The sequence below is a fragment of the Zingiber officinale genome, chromosome 10B (assembly GCF_018446385.1).
Source record: "Zingiber officinale cultivar Zhangliang chromosome 10B, Zo_v1.1, whole genome shotgun sequence".
Classification (NCBI taxonomy): Eukaryota; Viridiplantae; Streptophyta; class Magnoliopsida; order Zingiberales; family Zingiberaceae; genus Zingiber; species Zingiber officinale.
In genome coordinates this window covers 52,879,941-52,894,283 of record NC_056005.1, presented here as the reverse complement: position 1 = coordinate 52,894,283, position 14,343 = coordinate 52,879,941, and positions in this window count along the sequence as shown.

Below are 14,343 nucleotides of genomic sequence, written 5' to 3'. Positions count from 1 at the left end.
CTTCTTCTTGTATCTTCTCTTGTTTCCTTTGCTTGTAAGGGCTAGAACTTGAAGTTTCCTTCTCGGTAATTAGTTTTCTTGGAGAATAACTTAACTTAGAAATTGGTATGAGGAGGGGAAAGGAGTTTCTTGGTTCGGTGAGAATGGAGAAGGAAGAAGGAGGAAGAAGAAAATGAATTAAATCCCTTTGTTTTCTTCTCTAATCCTATTTATACCTTGCCAATGAGACATGCCCCCATTCTTTTCCCCAACTCCTCTTTTCCCTCACTCCATTAATTCCCATGAAAATAGAGAGGGGAAGGGAAGTAGTCAATCCTTCTTTTGCTTGCTCCCTTTTTCTTAACCAAGAGGGAAAATGAGGTAAGCAACTTGGTTTTCTCTTGCTCTTTTGCTTAGTTTTCTTTTCTCCTTTAACTAAATTTTTCATTCCTTTCATTCCAATTATTTCTTCTTATCCTAATGGTTATCATTCATAAATCTATCTCCATCATTTGTGGGAGGTTCAAGGTTCAATCCTTGACCTCACCTCTTCTTATTCTATATTTCTTTTTTTTTTTTATTTTCCTTTTTCTCTTATTATTTTCATTTCTATGCTCTAAGGAAAAAAAATAATATTCATACACCTATCTTATTATTTCGTGGGTGTTACAGTACCCCATACCTCATAAAAAGTTCATCCTCGAACTTAGAATAGCGATGTCAGGTTGTACCGGACTTTCGGCTGAGTGCATCGGCCACCTTGTTCGGTTTTCCGGAATGATAAAAGATTTCACAATCGTAATCTTTGACTAGCTCGAGCCATCGGCGTTGTCTCATATTTAGGTCTTTTTGCGTGAAGAAGTATTTCAGACTCTGGTGGTCTGTATAAATCCTGCACGGGGCTCCATATAAATAATGCCTCCACGTTTTCAGAGCGAAGACCACAGCTGCTAGTTCCAGATCATGAATATGGTAACTTCTTTCGTGCTCTTTGAGTTGTCTGGAGGCATAGGCGATGACTTTGCCGTCTTGCATGAGTACGACTCCCAATCCTAATAAGGAAGCATCGCTATACATATCAAAGTCTTTGTTGCTTTCTGGAAGAGTAAGGATCGGGTCACTGGTCAGCCTCCGTTTTAGTTCAGTAAAACTCTTCTCGCATTCTTCCGTCCATTCATACTTTTTATTTTTCTTGGTGAGATTCGTCATGGGGGCTGCGATTTTGGAGAAATCCTCTACGAACTTCCTGTAGTAGCCTGCCAATCCCAGAAAACTTCTGATTTCGCTGGCATTCTTTGGTCTGTTCCAGTTACTTACGGCTTCAATCTTACTTGGATCTACCATGACTCCATCCTTGGAGATGACATGACCCAAGAATATTACTTGATCTAGCCAGAACTCGCACTTGGAAAACTTTGCATACAATTGTTTCTCTCGAAGGATTTGCAGTACAATATTCAGATGTTCGGCATGTTTCTCTTGGGTTCTTGAATAGATGAGAATATCGTCGATGAAGACGATCACACATTTATCGAGATATACCGTAAATACCCGATTCATCAAATCCATGAATACAGCAGGGGCATTTGTCACTCCGAAGGGCATGACCACGAACTCATAGTGTCCATATCTTGTTCGAAAGGCTGTCTTGGGTATATCATCTTGTTTCACTTTCACTTGATGATAGCCAGACCTTAGGTCAATCTTTGAGAAGACAGTTGCTCCCTTCAATTCGTCGAACAGATCGTCGATCCGTGGAAGGGGGTATCTGTTCTTGATTGTCACGTTATTTAATGCTCAGTAATCTATACACATTCACATAGATCCATCCTTCTTTTTCACAAACAGTACTGGAGCTCCCCACGGAGAGTGACTGGGGCGAATAAGTCCCTTGTCGAGCAACTCCCGTATCTGTTCTTGAAGTTCCTTCAACTCAGTGGGCGTCATTCGGTAAGGTGCTTTAGAAATCGGTTTGGTACCCGGAACTACTTCAATCGTAAATTCTATTTCCCTGTCGGGTGCTAATCCCGATAGTTCATCAGGAAATACTTCCGGATAATTACATACTACCCTGACCTCTTCTAGCTTCTGACTTTCGGTTTGTTTTGTATCAACTACTTGTGCTAGAAATCCAGTACATCCTTTGTCCAACATACTCTGTGCCTCTATAGCTGATAAGAATCTTTCAGGTTCTTTCCCAGATTCCCCAATAAATTCAAATATCAGTTCAGCTTCAGGTCGGAAGACTACTTTCTTGTTACGACACTCGATTGAGGCACCGTACTTGCCCAGGAAATCTATGCCAAGTATAATGTCATAATCCCGCATGTCAAGTACTATCAGATCGCAGTAGAGTTCTCTGTCTGCGATTCGGATAGGTACGGCCCGCAGCATATGATCCGATGGCATAACTTCCCCGGATGGTAGGGTTGTTAAGAACGTGATATTTAGTGTCTGGGGTGGTGTGTCTAATCTCTTGGTAAATGATGCTGAGACGAACGAGTGTGTCGCTCCCGTATCAAACAATACTAAAGCATACTGACTGAAAATAGGTAGCTGACCTGTAACGACAGTAGAGTCGCTTGCCACATCCTCCTTAGTAAGCGAGAAAACCCTGGCGTTCGTTGTAGTTGGTGGAGCTTCCAATCTCCCTTGGCTAAACGGTGTTCCCTCAATAATAGTTTGCATATGATGTAGTTGTGAGGGGATATTCTTGTTTTGGTTGCTCTGCTGAGGTGGTGCCTGGAACTGGTTGGTGCAGTCTCTGGCCAGATGTCCTTCTCCTCCGCAATTATAGCACCTTCTGGTACCCTTATGACATACTCCAGAATGCAGCTTTCCGCAAATAGCGCACTGGGGGTACCTCGGTTGCTTATTCACTGAGCCACCTTTTGCATTGTCCCATTGTTTCCTTTTTCCAGTGGAGGTCCCTTTCCAGCTTGTCTTATTGCTTGAGGATTTCTGTCCTTCGGTTCGGACCTGACTCTTATTTCTGTTCATTACATTCTGATAATATTCCGTGATGAGAGCACTGTTGACCAATTCCTCTGTAGTCTGAGGTCTATTAACTCCGCCGGCCACGTTCAGTGCTATTTCGGGTCGAAGCATCTTCAACATCAGTCTGACCCTTTCTCTCTCTGTACGAACCAATTCCGGACATAGGCGTGCCAAACGGTTGAAGCGTTTTACTGCTTCGTTCACTGATAGGTCACCTTGCCGAAACTCGGTGAACTCGTCATAGTGTCGGTTCGTCACTTGCATATGGAAGAACTCTTCGAAGAACTCTGTCTCGAAGTCCGTCTAGTTCATCAGATTGACCTGTCTTTTTGCTTTCACTCTTTCCCACCACATTCTCGCGTCTCCGGAAAAACAGAAAGACACACACTTGATCTTCTCCGATTGACGGTTCCACTATGTTTTCCTCTTGTCTTGAACCGGGCTGGGCATCCCATGGCTCTCAAGTGCAGAAGTTTTCGGTTTCACCTCGGCCATTTTATTAAATAGGTCTCTGTCGAACCATTGGGGGGCTACCGTGGTAATCTTGGTGCAACTATTGGCCGACGGCACCACATTCGATTTCTTTGGCGGGGTGGCAGGGAGTTCCTTGTTGGCCCATTAACGTAGTGATCAATTGTTGTTGCTCCGTGATCTGACGCTGGAGATCAGTGACTACCTGGGTCAGATCTGGTGGAGTCGGTGTCTCGTCTGCTCGGTTAGTACGTCTCCTAGCCATGCTTATCTTCATTAAATAACAATAAATTATCGTTATTCCTATTTGTTTGCAAAAAAAAGTTAGTACTATTCCTATCCTACCATCATGCATACCTAAACTAGATAACGAACATAAATAAACATGCATAATATTAAAACGCCATAAAACAAACAACAACAAATATAAATTAAGCACATAAATTCTTACTTAGAGCGGCAGGATGGAGGCTTGACATGTGTGTAGTGAATTGGCTAAACCTGGCTCTGATACCAAACTGTAACGCCCCGCCCCTCCTGCTAAGGAGACGGGGGTTACTTACACATACATATATATACCTACTTACTACAGCGGAAGTCTTATTTATAAAACTTAGAAACATTTCTCTTTTTTTTTTCCTATATGAATCAACGTGACTAATCACCTGGACATATAGCATACTTAACATGATTTGTAAGTCATAATGCCCAAACACAAAATTAAATGTCATGGAGTCATAAAGCAATAACATAACTAGGCATGGTTCTTATTAAACAAAAAGCAGGTCTTTCTCCTTTAGCCAGGACACTACCACACACATCCTTCCAGCCCCTCCTGCTGCTCCCCTAGTTCATCCATTCCTTGCCTTTATCTGTAGTACAAGAAAGTAAGCTGTGAGCGCTCATGGCTCAGTAAGTTCCTTTCCTACTCACAAAAACCGTATGACATATATCAAAATCATAAGACATAACACATGAAGGCAATTCATTATATCATGCAGCATATCATAGCATATCATAACATAAGTGTAAAGTAGCATGGCATAACATAGCAAAATCCTCAATTTCACCCTGACATATCATAACATCATCATAAATATCATGGCATAATCATAAGGTATATGCAAGGTAAATTCCTAACCATGTATCATGAAAACATATGCAATATGTCCTTTGAAAACTTATAATATACATACTTAAACATAATCTTAACATGATTAGGGCCCTGACTTGTACCACATACATAAATGTGCGCGTCCTATGTAGGTCCAAGGTAGCAAGTCTTGAACCCTACAAGGCATACATACTAGGCCCGTTTCTTAGTCCATCGACCTAGGGGCACTTAGGAGCCCATCCCTAACGAGGCCCGTTTCTTAGTCCATCGACCCCGGGGCGCTTATGGAGCCCACCCTTGGTACAAGCCATACATAAAGTAAAATAGCATGTTCTTACATATCATGGTTCTTATCTCTTTTTGTACATTGTGTCACTTATCATATCATACCATATAGACTTTTGGGCACACAGCTCATCATAATGGTATGTAAAGATTTGGGCATACAACACATCATATATTTTTATGCATAAATTGGGCACACAACACATCATATATTTCATGCATAAATTGGGCACACAGCACATCATATATTTCATGTATAAATTTGGGCACACAGCACATCATATATTTCATGCATAAATTGGGCACACAGCACATCATATCCTTCATGCATAAATTTGCACATAGCTTCATCATAAATAATACACACCATAGCATAAGGGTTTCCATCATGTATAGATCATAAGTGTGCATAATTAAACATAGAAGCATGGAAATCTTACAATCATGGCATATAAGATACATGGAAAACATAATTCGATCTCTAACCCTAATATCTCTTTGTGGCCGAACCATATAGGTTAGGTTTATGGTGAAAACTTCATCCCAACATGTGAACCCTAAGCAAGCATCACTTCTTATACCATAAGAACTATCATGAGCAAGTTTAGGTAGAGTTCTAGGTTACTTAGACTTACAACTTATCATGGCCGAACCCTATCAAGCATGCATTGGGTTAAAGACTATTATTCAAGCTTGTGAACCCTAAACAACTTTCATAGCAAACATTTCAAGGAATAATATGAGCATGGTTGAGTTAGGTTCTAAGTTTCCTAAGTCCTTCATCATGTATTGGCCGAAACTTGTAGGGTTTGAAATTAGGGTTCAAGTGCCCTAAAAACATGAGATTCTTAAATAACTTTCATAGCAAAAATATCAAGAAATAACATGAGCATAGTTGAGTTAGGTTCTGGGTTCCCTAAGTCCTTCATCATGACATGGCCGAATACTATAGGACTAAAAATTTAGGTTCAAGAGTCCTAAAAGCATGGAAACCTTAAACAACTTTCATAGCATATATATCAAGGAATAACATGAGCATAGTTGGGTTAGGTTCTAAGTTCCCTAAGCCCTAGGTCTTGATGTGGCCGAAACATGTAGGGTTTAAAATTAAGGTTCAAGTGCCCTAAAAACATGGGAACCTTAAACAACTTTCATAGCAAAAATATTAAGGAATAACATGAGTATAATTGAGTTAGGTTCTAGGTTTCCTAAGTTATACATCATGTAATGGCCGAATACTATAGGACTAAAAATTTAGGTTCAAGTGTCCTAAAAGCATGGAAATCTTAAACAACTTTCATAGCATATATATCAAGGAGTAACATGAGCATATTTGAGTTAGGTTCTAAGTTCCCTAAGTCCTAAATCATGATGTGGCCGAATGATATAGAGCATGAATTTAAATTTCCTTACAACAATAAACATGAGCCCACTAGATTAGCTACATGTCATTTCATCAAGGAGATCATGAGCATCTTAGATTTTGCTTTAAATTCTCCTAAGCTTTTAAAAAAAATCCAACATAACCGAACCTTCATGGACATGAATAGAGTTTAACTAAACATATAATCATGGCATATCATAATAGTTTCATGACTTATCTTAAGGAGATCTTGGCATACTTAGTTTTAACTTAAAGCTCTCCTAGGCCCTTAGTTTTTACCATGGCCGAATACTCATGGATCTAGGTTTTACCAAACATCTTTAACATAGATAAATCCTTACCATAAAATACATGCTACAAGAGAAATATTCAAACATATTAAATCTAGATCCTTTCATTCTCTATATCCTTCCTTTGATCTTATCTTGGTTAGAATTCCTTCATGATGTTTTCTTAGCTTTCTCTTTCTTTTTTATATGCAACCGAATCTTCATAGCAAAATAAGAGCTATTGTACCACAGGTGAGGGGAACTTACATCCTTTCGCTTGTGGTTTTCCTTAGAGAAAAAAGGTGTTCTAGTGATAAGGAAGGTGGAAGCTTCTTCTCCTTGTATCTTCTCTTGTTTCCTTTGCTTGTAAGGGCTAGAACTTGAAGTTTCCTTCTCGGTAATTAGCTTTCTTGGAGAATAACTTAACTTAGAAATTGGTATGAGGAGGGGAAAGGAGCTTCTTGGTTCGGTGAGAATGGAGAAGGAAGAAGGAGGAAGAAGAAAATGAATTAAATCCCTTTGTTTTCTTCTCTAATCCTATTTATCCCTTGCCAATGAGACATGTCCCCATTCTTTCCCCCAACTCCTCTTTTCCCTCACTCCATTAATTCCCACGAAAATAGAGAGGGGAAGGGAAGTAGTCAATCCTTCTTTTGCTTGCTCCCTTTTTCTTAACCAAGAGGGAAAATGAGGTAAGCAACTTGGTTTTCTCTTGCTCTTTTGCTTAGTTTTCTTTTCTCCTTTAACTAAATTTTTCATTCCTTTCATTCCAATTATTTCTTCTTATCCTAATGGTTATCATTCATAAATCTATCTCCATCATTTGTGGGAGGTTCAAGGTTCAATTCTTGACCTCACCTCTTCTTATTCTATATTTCTTCTTTTTGTTTTTATTTTCCTTTTTCTCTTATTCTTTTCATTTCTATGCTCTAAGGAAAAAAAATAATATTCATACACCTATCTTATAATTTCGTGGGTGTTACAACAACACAAACTCGCGAAAGCACTATACCACTCAAACAGAAAATAAGATTGAAAAGAAAAATTGTCCTCGAATGTGTAGTGGGGCTGGCAGCCAGGACTCTCCAAGCATCCTTGATTCATCTACCTGCTACCTGGCGAAAGAAAAATCAATTTGTGGGGTGGTGAGTGTTGGGACTCAACGGGTAAAAGAAAGATAGTGCATGAACAAAATATACAAATAGAAAGTGAGCCAAAGATATACAGTCTCATAAGAGAAATAACATATAATAAAACAAAATCGTAATATATGCTCATTCTTGAAATCATATCCTAAGCTAGGTAATAGAAGATCAGGAGTAATACCGATCGACTACTGAATTGTTCCTCACTACGAAGGTATCATGTAAGGTAAAGACATTCTATCAATAAGTAAACCGGAGTCGAACAACATGTGAACAATACATATATAGCTCAACAAGTATAAATGTATCACATGGCAAAATGAACGACTGTAAACATACGAAAGCAATAGCAAAGAAACAATAACATAGGCAGGTATAATAATAATAATAAAAGCATATGCATTGATAGTCACTCCCGTCCACCCGTCTACACCATGACCCTTGTATGGTCATGAGGCCGGGTCAGTAACAAACTGTACAACACTCCAACTACCACTCTCTCGAGTGGCCAAGTGGACAATTGCATAGTAGCTAACTAGCTACATCTGTGACGGGGTTCCTGCTGCTCACAACTCCAGCTTGTTGGTGCGGGAAGCATCTGACGATCGAACCTATATTTTGATTATGTCAAAGGGTTCAAAGATAAGGTGTTTTATTATCTAACATGTTGAATGAGTGTTTCAGGAAAGTCCTAACTGCGGTTAGGCAGGTGAAAACCCTAGGGGTGGTAACCCTAGGTCCTAGGGGGTGGTAACCCTAGGTGGAGAAAAGTCCTAGCTGCGGTTAGGCAAAGGGAAAATCCTAGGGGGCGGTAACCCTAGGTCATAGGGGGTGGTAACCCTATGCGAAAAGTCTTGGTGGGTCGAGTGCTTCAGGCAAAAGTCCTAGGGGGGGGGGGGTAACCCTAGGTGGAAAGTCCTGGTGTCGCGAACTAGGTGAAAGACTGGACCAGCCGGGAAGCAGAAGTCCAGCAGAAAGTCCGGAAGCATCGAGCGCCGAGCAAAAGTCCAATCGATCTGGAGGATCACACTGGCATCAGGTAAATCTCCTGAGTGGAGTAGGTAAGGACGCGTTCCCCGTAGAGGGAACAGTAGGTGTCGAGTCGACCTAGGATTTCCGGTTAGAAATCTGAAGTCAGACCCGGACAGTCCGATGACTGTCAAACTTCATACTTATGATATTATATGTGCTAACTTTTGTTTTATAGGATATGTTTGTGTTTTGGATCTAACATGTCTTCCAGGTACGAAAGAACAAGGTTAAGCCTCGGATAAACAGTGTCCGAGGCGTCTCCATGGAGCTTGGAGGCACCTCAGGTGCAAAAGATGAGCTGGCTGCGAAGCAGGCTTGGAGGCGCCTTGGACTGGTGGATGAAGGCGCCTTGGAGAGCAAAGAAGGCGCCTTGAACCTGATAAGGTTCGACCAGTTCAGCCCTTATCTCAGCGTGTGACTCGGCCAGCATGGAGGCGCCTTGGATGACTTTCAAGGCGCCTTGAACACCCTTTATAAGAAGGTCTCGACCAGCAGCTCAAGACAACTTCGCACAAGCAATCATTCTGCAAACTGATGCTAATGAGACGTTTCGACAAAGCCTCAACTGGACGCCGACAACTCGGAGCTTCAAATTTAGTCTTTTGTTGTCGGTATAACTGTTATTTTTACTGCTTTAAATTCTACTTAGTTTGTAATAGTTTTTACGAACTATAGTTGTTGCCCACCAAAAGCGGTCAGCGACCATGGGCCTTCGAGTAGGAGTCGAGATAGGCTCCGAACGAAGTAACCTCTCGTGTCTACTGTGTGTTTGTGCGTTTTACTATTTTCGCTGCATTATTACTCGTGTTTTACGATTCCAAAAAGAGTGAAAGCCACGAGCGCTATTCACCCCCCTCTAGCGCTTCTCGATCCAACACAACTTTCTCTACTCACGAGTAAGCGAGTGGGGGCACGACATAACAAGCGGCATCTGCTCCAGCTACCACTCTCTCAAGTGGTCGAGCGTGCGACCCTGGCCAACGACTCTGTCGACCGCAAGGGAGAATTCGCCGTTGACATGCATGTAATGATATGATGCGCAAAAGACAACAGTCATCATATACATATAAACATGAATCAGGTATGCTACATGAAGCCAGCATGCTCAATACGGTACATAAATAAACAACAATCAAAGCATACAAGGTTGGTATCTAATATCTGCTAAATATCATAGATGACAACATGTATATAGAAACGAATAACTCAAAGGTTTGAGTGGAAGTATCAAGCACAAAAAAATACGAGTGGAGTCAAGGTAAAGTAGTCCTTATAAAAAATTAGCTCATGCACCAAGTTTCAAAGAACTAAAGAGAGTCAAAGTAAGAAGTATCCACCTCAAAAGAAGATCGTGCTAAACAATCCCCATGTCGAAGTGCTCATTTCGAAACAATGTCCTGCAAATCACATACTATACAGTTTAGTTATTCACATATGAATTAAACAGCTAAATCTAATCCCTCAAACTTATTTAAGGTAACTCCAATCGAATACAATCATTGATCAACCCCCAATTAATGTCTAGGTCTTACTAATACAATTCACCACCTAAACTAGAGTTAAGTCAATTTAACTCTAATTACTCTATCACCTTTATTAGATTAAGTTTAATCCTTCAATAATACATGATCCTGTTTGAGAAGCTGGACAAAATGGAAAGCTGGGAGAAAAACCTACTGCTGATGAAAAATAATACTTGTGGAATACCGATCCAAAAAATCCAAAGCGGATCTGGGAGAATGAAGTCACAAAATGTCCTCCTTATGCGAAGATCCAAAGATAAAAATAAGGATTCAATGAAGAAAACTGAGATCCAGAGCTTCCAAGGCTTCCTGCGCACAAGAGACCAACCAACACTATCGTTAGTGACCTAAGACCGGGGTGGGAATCCCTGGCAAGGCCCTCCGACGCTCAAGTTAGTGATCTCTCTTTGTATGGAAGAAGGAAGAAGAAGATGAACAGTAGTTGAAAATTAGGGTTGTGAGTGCGAGCAACCATGTGTGCGTACCTGACCAACGGAGAAGATCCCCCTTTTTATACCACTTCATATAACCTCCGTAGTCATGAAGTGGACCCCAGTTTGTTAGAATTTGTTATGAGATGACGTAAGTCATGTACTTGCATAAAATAACTTTTAAGGAATCTTCTTGGTACCCCAGATGTACCCTCTTCATCGTCTAGTACCTGTAGAAAATTCTAGAAGCATTCTTCCCGGCAAATTAGTCAACCTGTTATACAATCATATGAAGCAGATATTTTTATAAGCTATTCATAAATATCTCTAAAATATTTATTCTCGTCTTGTTCTATGAGTTATATTTTATCACCCTTGCCTGGTTGTCCTATCTTCACTATGTCATGGACAACCCGATATTATACTATGTTTTGTATTGGTCGGGATTGATCCGAGTTTTCGTACAGGTGGGTTATTATTTTTATTTAACACAGGTCCTCATCGTCCGATGATATATTATAAATCCTATATGGTCTTGTATTTGCTCATTCCTGGATGATCATATACATCCACCCGATATTAATCTATATTCGCATGCGTTAGCTCAGACAATCTCGTCCGATGTTGGCCTTTCTTTTCTTAAGCGTGTTATCTCGGTTGATCTTGACCCATATCTACTTAAGTCTGCTATCCCGGTCGATATTGACCTATATTTTCTTAAGCGTGTTATCTCGGTCGATCTTGACCCATATCTACTTAAGCTTGCTATCCCGACCGATATTGACCTATATTCTCTTAAGCGTGTTATCTTGGTCGATGTTGATCTATACTTCTCAAGGTATTACCCTGTTGAGATTGGCCTACCTCTCTCAAGATATATCCCGACCGATATTGAACTATACTTCTCAAGGTATTACCCGGCCGGGATTGACCTATCTCTCTCAAGGTATATCCCGACTGATATTAGACTATACTTCTCAAGGTATTACCCGACCAAGATTGGCCTACCTCTTTCAAGGTATATCCCGGCCGATATTGGACTGTACTTCTCAAGGTATTACCCGGGCGGGATTGACCTACCTCTCTTAAGGTGTATCCCGGTCGATACTGATCTATTTTCTTAATTCTACTATCTTCTTTCTCCTTTTTACCAGGGACACTAAACCTGACCCATATCACTAGCCTCCCCTTCAAGTCTAGTCGAAGGAGGTGTAGCCGACTGACTAGACACAAGTCTATTTTTGTCTCTTTGCATATCTTCACCCGTGACTCTACCATGGGTATCGTAGTGGTCTCATGATCTTCTTTATAGTAGCCCTCGTGATTTCTGGTACAGCAATCCCGTGAACCCGAGTACAGTGATCTGTGAACCCTTTAGATCCTTTAAATAGGGCTACAACCCTCTCTTCCTTCTTCACTCGCCCCAGTTCTTTTTCCTTCTTGTTCGCCTCTTCTCACCCAGAGTATGGCTTTAGATCCCTCTTTCTGAGGGACATTCTTGGTGAATAAGGTAAACTTTATATATGAGGTTGCCCAAGCTTTGGATTTAATCAACTCTCTGGTCCAAGAGCTGGAGGGATTTCTGTTGATCGCCTTGTTTCGAGTACGATCAAAAACTACCCTGAGGAACAAAATTCCTAGAGATCTAGAATCTCAAGCCAAAGGCACGACTTCTCTGCAAACCCGACGGGTTTCAGAGGGGTTTACACTATTCATGGGGGTTCAAGTAATTACCCCCTAGACGTCACGACGAAGGCATAACCCATGTTATCTGCGGGCTAAGGCGGACCTTCTGGAAGCAGAGCTCAAATGCTCAAACAGGAAAGGGACTCTTCAGTCACCTTTCCACCGGGGCATAAATACATCTGCCCCTCCTTGTTTATGAGACCACTCTGCTTCATAGTTTCCTTCGTCTAGGTAAGATATTTCCACTTCTTCGACCTGGGCAAGCTTCCTTCGTCCAGGCAAAATATTCCCACTTCTGCGCCTTGGTCAAATTTGTCTCTAGTGGGGTTGAAGTTTTCTAAGGAGTCTGAGAGCTTATGTTTGTAACTTTTGGGTCAGGTTTAGTGATATTATGGGTCAGGTTTAGTGGGTCCCTGGTAAAAAGGAGAAAGAAGATAGCAGAATTAAGAAAATAGATCAGTATTGGTCGGGATACACCTTAAGAGAGGTAGGCCAATCCCGACCCTATAATACCTTGAGAAGTACAGTCCAATATCGGCCAGAATATACCTTGAAAGAGGTAGGCCAATCCTGGCCGGGTAATATCTTGAGAAGTATAGTCTAATATCGGCCGGGATATACCTTGAGAGAGGTAGGTCAATCCCGGCCGAGTAATACCTTGAGAAGTATAGTCCAATATCGGCCGAGATATACCTTGAGAGAGGTAGGCCAATCCCAACCGGGTAATACCTTGAGAAGTATAGATCAACATCGACCAAGATAACACGCTTAAGAGAATATAGGTCAATATCGGTCGGGATAGCAGGCTTAAGTAGATATGGGTCAAGATCGACCGAGATAATACGCTTAAGAAAATATAGATCAATATCGGCCGGGATAGCAGGCTTAAGTAGATATGAGTCAAGATCGACCGAGATAACATGCTTAAGAAAAGAAAGTCCAACATCGGGCAGGATTGTCTGAGCGTTGAATGCGAATATAGATTAATATCGGGCGGATGTATATGATCGTCCAGGAATGAGCAAATACAAGACCATACGGGATTTATAATATATCATCGGATGATGAGGACCTGTGTTAAATAAAAATAATAACCCACCTATACAAAAACTTGGATCAATCCCGACCAATACAAAACATAGTATAATATCGGGTTGCCCATAACATAGTGAAGACAGGACAACCAGGCAAGGGTGATAAAATATAACTCATAGAACATGACGAGAATAAACATTTTAGAGATATTTATGAATAGCTTATGAAAATATCTGCTTCATATGATTGTATAACAGGTTGACTAATTTAGTGGGAAGAATGCTTCTAGAATTTTCTGCAGGTACTAGACGACGAAGAGGGTACATCTGGGGTACCAAGAAGATTCCTTAAAAGTTATTTTATGAAAGTACATGACTTACATCATCTCATAACAAACTCTAACAAACGGGAGTCCACTTCATGACTACGGAGGTTATATGAAGTGGTATAAAAAGGGGAATCATCTCCGTTGGCCAGGTACGCACACATGGTTGCTCGCACTCACAACCCTAATTTTCTATTACTGTTCATCTTCTTCTTCCTTCTTCCACACAAAGAGAGATCACTAACTTGAGTGTCGGAGGGCCTAGCCAGAGATCACTAACTTGAGCGTCAGAGCGCCGGACAAAGAGAAGCGTAAATTTAAGATGACGGTAGCTAGTGATAGCTTGCCGGAAAGAGTTATCTCTCCATTCTCTCAAAGTGTACTGGAAGTCCTTCCCAAGCGATATCAAAATCTTCAGATCGGCGAGTACACTGGAACTACAGATCCAGAGGATCATTTGTTAAAATTTGAGAACGTAGCATTATTACAATAATTTTCTGATGGAGTAAAGTGTCAGATGTTTATTACAATGCTTGGAGGAGCTGCTCAACGCTGGTTTAAGAGATTACCTGAGAATTCTATTCGGAAATTTAAAGATTTCAAGAAGGTTTTCTTGCATCATTTTTCTAGCAACAAGAGGTATCACAATACTCCCTGGAGCTTATTC